The sequence below is a fragment of the Protopterus annectens genome, chromosome 9.part0 (genome assembly GCF_019279795.1).
Source record: "Protopterus annectens isolate FY-2018-M chromosome 9.part0, PAN1.0, whole genome shotgun sequence".
NCBI lineage: Eukaryota > Metazoa > Chordata > Ceratodontiformes > Protopteridae > Protopterus > Protopterus annectens.
In genome coordinates, this window is record NC_056743.1 from 266,075,805 (window position 1) to 266,081,804 (window position 6,000).

A 6,000-nucleotide genomic window follows, 5' to 3' on the forward strand; every position below is an offset into this window, starting at 1 on the left:
TGAAAAACATAAGGGCATCTTCCGAATACTGAATAAGTTATCCACACAAAAGTTAAATAGAAGTATCCTAAATTACACAACACCTATCATTGGTTAATTGATTAAATGATTTAAAAGGTATTTAAAAAATCATTTATACCTTAATAAATATGATGCAATAGATTAAAAATGAATAAAACACAATGTGATATACTATAATAAATATTGTAAATGTTATAAGTATAATTGATATATTGTGATAAATAAACCTTATAGAAAATTCAATTAAAATACTGTCACACACTAGTGGATGTTGATATTAGATGATAGTAAAAATAGAGTTAATGTGAACATAGTATTTTGTAATATTCCTCCCTTAAAAAATTAACATAATTGTGAACTATTTTGCAGTAAAAAGCACTAATATTTGAAATACAATATGATCTTTGTTTTAAAATGCTTGAAATCGAGATGTCCATTAATGCCAGGTAAACAACTGGCATTAAGTCGTAACTGAGACAAACATTCTTTAGCTTCTAACAAATTGTGGAAATTATGGAAAACAAGAGCTGAATATATACCATGTCAAAAATGAGTAAGTGTGGTTTTTGTAAATGCTGTAAATTTGTGAATGATGAACCATACACTATGGTGCAAGGATATGGGAGATCTATAAAATGCCCAGGACATTGTAATTGTAACACCAAAATGGTGGTGTATTTGGCTACATGTGTTTCTTGTTCTGCATACTATGCGGGGAAAACCACCAGGAAATTGAGGGAACGTATCCTGGAACACAATAGGGACATCAAAAACAAAAATAAGTTGAATGCCCTATATATGCACACAGCAGTAAATGTGAGAATTTTAAGAGATTTATATTCTTTGTAATAGAATTCCCAATTATTGGGAAAAAGGAGGGGATTATGACAACTTGTTAGAAGCTAAAGAATGTGTGTGTTAGTTAAGACTTAATGCCAGTTGTTTACCTGGCATTAATGGACATATCTTGATTTCAAGCTTTTTAAAATAAAGATTATATTGTATTTGAAATGTTAGTGCTTTTTAGTGCAAAATAGTTAATTGTTAATTTTTTAAGGGAGGAATATTACAAAATACTATGTTCACATTATTAACTCTGTTTTTACTATCATATAATATCAACATCCAGTAGTGTTTGACAGTATTTTAATTGAATTTTCTATAAGGTTTATTTATCACAATATACCAATTATACTTAAAACATTTATAATATTTATTATAGTATATCGCATTGTGTTGCATCATATTTATTTTTAATAAGGTATAAATGATTTTTTAAAAACCTTTAAAATCATTTAATCAATTAACCAGTGATAGGCGTTGTGTAATTTTGGATACTTGTATTTAACTGTTGTTGTGTGGATAACTTATTCAGTACTTTAAAGATGCCCTTATGTTTTTGAGGGTGAAAGCGCTTAGTACTTCATTCTTATTTTTATGTATGTTTGTTATGTTTTACTGTTTTTTCATTGCATTGTGAATAAATTTATTAAGAGTGAACTACTGAGGAGCCTTGGTTGTGTTTTACCAGTTTTTGCAGTTTGTGGCTATATTACATATAATCTCCCTGTTGTCTATTACAACTTGTGTTATCTGCCGCTCTTGTCTGTGTGCATACATAGATGGCATCTAAACAGCTTCAACTCCATAGTCATTAGATATGACAGTAAATAAGGTGTTTGCATGAAGTGTTACAAACATTATTTCTTTGAATTTATCTTAGACATTCAGCTTAATTGCCATTTATGTATTTATCTTAGACATTCAGCTTAATTGCTTAATTGCCATTTATGTAATTTCATAATAGTTTCTTGTCTCAACAACTTCAGACAAGGTTTCAAGTTTCTTACCAAAAAATGAATATGAATTATCACCCACCTAGAGCACAAAACAGTTGGTATTACTGGGGCTTAGCAAGATCTTTATAGATCTTAGGAAGACCATAAATAACAGGAGTCATAACTTCAATATACATATACTGATCCAAAGTAGTAGTGTGTGCAAGTTGCATATAGTATAAATGTGACTTAAAAGTTAAAAATTAGCTGTTGAACAAAGCTTGTATATACCACTTTAAAATACTATCATTTAGCAATAGCATCATTCTATCCATTACCACTATAGCCCAACTTTATTTCCTTGGTTAATAATAATCTCAATCTTTCACTGTTCTTTAAAAGCTAGATTCTCATTTCTACTAAAATTATAAAATTTGTTGGTTATTTGTATTAAACATTTCATACAGTTGTTTTTTCACACATTGTTTGAAAAGCACTCAGGAAGGGTGTGCTGTTTAGGTATAAAAGAACATTTGAATTGATATTTAAGTGTATCCACAGCAGTAACATTGTTTAAAAAAAGATTTTTAAGTTAAGATGTCTAACAAATATTTCCCAATAAGATTATGTAGGGAGGTGGAGAGTAATGCCTTAGTGAAGTGTAAGTTCAGATGAAATGCTTAATTTTACATTTAGGGTTATAAAAAAACACTCAAATATTAGAGCAGTATATATTGTGTTGAATACTGAAAATGTTGAATATAGATACTTTCAAACATATCTAGCCTTTGGGCTTAAATAATGAGTTTAAAACCTGTTCTTAAAAGGTGTGTCCTTCCATGAAACAAGTGCTCAGTTGTTTTAATTATTTTATTGCTACACTGGTTGGTTCAAATTTGTTAATATGATGTATATATGAAAATGTGTTTTAGTATGATTTTAAGCACTGAAGAAGAGTTTTATCTTGAAAGCTTTGCTATTAAACTTATGTTTGCATCACTTTGTGAGTTCCTTTTGGTTTTTTATTTTTGGGGTTAAAGGATTCTGCCATAAACTGCGGAAGGCCTTGCTTTTCCAGATAAATGGCCAGAGAAGACAAACAGCTTCTGAGTGTCTTGGGCACAAACATATTATAGATAGTACAAGAGGTATGGATGTGGGAAGCACTCAGACAGAAAAGACAGTTTGTGCCTATTGCTATGGGGAATCTGCCTCTTAAACTGACATTTTCCCCTCTTGGATGACATGAATTGCTAGGTAGTGATAAAATACAAAATCAAGAATGTAAGAAAAAAAAAAGTTATCGCAATGGGGTACTTATGTGGAGTTGCAAATGTGGTGTATGGCTTAAACAAGATCTTTTAGTCTAATGTACACTGGCTGAACATCGGGCTGCCTGGGGTGAGACCATCTCTGTATTTAGAAGTAATGCAATAGTGATATAGAAGGACATTATCTGTATGCAATCAGTAAATAAAAGTTAATCTGTCTAACCTTAAACTAAATTGTGTACTGTTTTTGTTACTGCATTAATCTTCTAAGGCTGCTGTATAAGCTAACTGTAATACCAGATGTCATTTCTTAACTTTTTATTTTAATTGAACTGCTTGGTAGTACCTCTTAAGTTACATTGCCTCTTACAGATCCACCTGAAAGGTTAGTTATGTTCTCAACATTATTCCCTGCACCTACAGCTTGCTTGTTTTCAGCCAAAAGAGGGTGCTGGTGGAAAAGCTTCACTAGTTATTTTGAAAATGCAAGAAAGAACAAATATTTTTCTTGTTTTCATCATTATCTTTGTCTTTTTACTTTAAGCAACAGACATTTAATTTAACTAAGAACATTAATGTAGAGCCTCTAAAATGGATGGAGTTGTTTTTTAAGCATGAATGCATTCCCATCAGCCAAAGATTGCATTATATTAACCTGTTTTTTAGATTTTATAATAGTGTAATAGACATTGCAAACTGAGTGCTTTTTTAATTTCTCAATATCCGTAACATATTCAGAAGTGACTGTATCTAACTCACTTTCATGACTTGTATGTTTTTTGTGATTCACTTTACCAGATTACAAATGAGAAGTTCAGTGGTTCCTGAAAATATATTTCCAATATCCCCCCCCCCAACATTTTGGATTCCACAGTTGGGCTTGCAAAGAGAGAGTTGCTTTGGTTGAGCGAGATCATCTCCCTGAATCCTGGTGTGTCTGTACCCTTTTCTCTAACTACCATTGTACAGTCTGTAACAGATGCATCAGATTTTGCATGTATAGATGTGTCTGTGTGAGTAAATGTGCAAGTTTTTTGGAACAAACTAGACATGCAAAGACATTGTTGTCAAAAGAGATGTTACCTGCTATTCATGCTGTCAGTTATCTGAATTGCCTGTGGTCTCTAGGGCCACTGTAAATGTTAAAATACTACACTATAGTGATATGACTCCTAGCCAGACTGCAAGTGCTATCCTCCTGTTTTTGGTATTTTGAAAAGTAGCAGTTAAGCACAATGCAACCACGCAAAGTATCTTGTATTCTATCAAAGCAAAATGCGTTAGGCAAGCTGAGCAGGATCAGTGCACAACCTCACAAATGGAAAATCTGTGAATGGGGTGTTAAAGGAATTGATCACTTGTGGGGGAATTCCTCAAATAGATATGTTTTGCTTCTTTTCAAAACAGACAACTGAAGAAAATCTTCTTTGAAAACAGATGATGTGATGTTAGTTTTCATTACTCCTGAACCTATGGGTCCAGATCCAATCTAGTGATACAACTTGGCCTGTCACCGAACTCTCATGCTCTTTCTCTACTCATAATGCAACACCCCTAGTATACATCAGATCCTATTTGCTGCTGTGGTATTTAGATGTGGCTGTGTTAAGGTCTTGAGCTTTGCAGTGGAACTTGTTACCTTTATAATTTCCTTATTTTCTGTGACAGAACTCTGTTCTTCTTGCCTTCCCTCCCTTGTAGCTGTTATTTTGAAGAACCTGTTTAATCTAATTAATGCAGTCATTGGATATTTAACTTCCATCTGTAAAATTATCATTTTTAAAAATACCCCTCGTTATGGAGTTTCTACAGTTAGCTGATCTTTCTGTGGTGGACTCAACCTTTACAGTGTAACTCACAGAAACGTGAAATAAATTCTATTAGTTCTTTGGTACGTACTATCATTGAGGTTTCAATCCCCCAAATACGAACACCTTTCAAAAGGATCTACATTATGTTTGAGGAAGAGATAGTGACTAATTTTTATGTTAATCCTTGCACAGTCATAGAGGTGTCCGGTCAGAGGTTGTTGCAGTCTGACCATCATCCAGTCACTCCTATCAACTGTCTAGATTTTTGCATTTTATTATTTTGTTTCTCCTCTGGCAATCAATCAAATGACCAGACCATTGAAAATAACACGCAATGACTTATGCTTGAGGTTCAAACTTCATATTTTTTTAAATTGTGTGTTGAAGCAGACAGGCAACAGTCAAAAATTTAATTTTGGCATTGCAGGAGCAATATTTAAAAAAAATGTCAACAATTGTAAGGCTCTTTGTGTGGGAGATTTGAGAGGTGAGCTTTAAAATCTTGTCGAGGCTTTGTGGGATCCAGTTTACTACTGTAGTTGACCCTTTCAGATGCATCTTAGTGGGTCAGAGCTTTTGAATCTTTTTGTTAGATCATGCCTCCCTGCTGTCAATATTCTTGCAAAGTGTCTGTTTTTCAAATTAAAAATGTGTGGTATGACTTATATTTTTTGTCTGTTAATTATAATTTCTGGGAAACCACTGGCAGATAATTGAGGATTAAAGATAGGAAGTGGAAGCAGACATTTGAGTTTTAGACATCTGTTCTATTAATTCTCAGTTTGTAAGGACTGAAGCATAATTGAAGACTGGATGAAAGGCAAAAGGTTGTTCTCTGTCCTAGGTGTGTAAGAGTAATATTTGAATATATTCAGCTTCTTGCTCAGATGTAGAGCTACAGTGTTTGGTTTGATTTCTGCATTGGCCCCCCTCTCTCTCCACCCCCTCTCTCTCTCCCCCCTCTCTCCACCCTCCTCCCTCCACCCCCTCTCTCTCTCTCTCCACCCCTCTCTCTCCCCCCCCTCTCTCCCCACCCCTCTCTCTCTCTCCCCACCCCTCTCTCTCCCCACCCCCTCTCTACCCCACTCTCCACCCCCCTCTCTCTCTCCCCCCACTCCC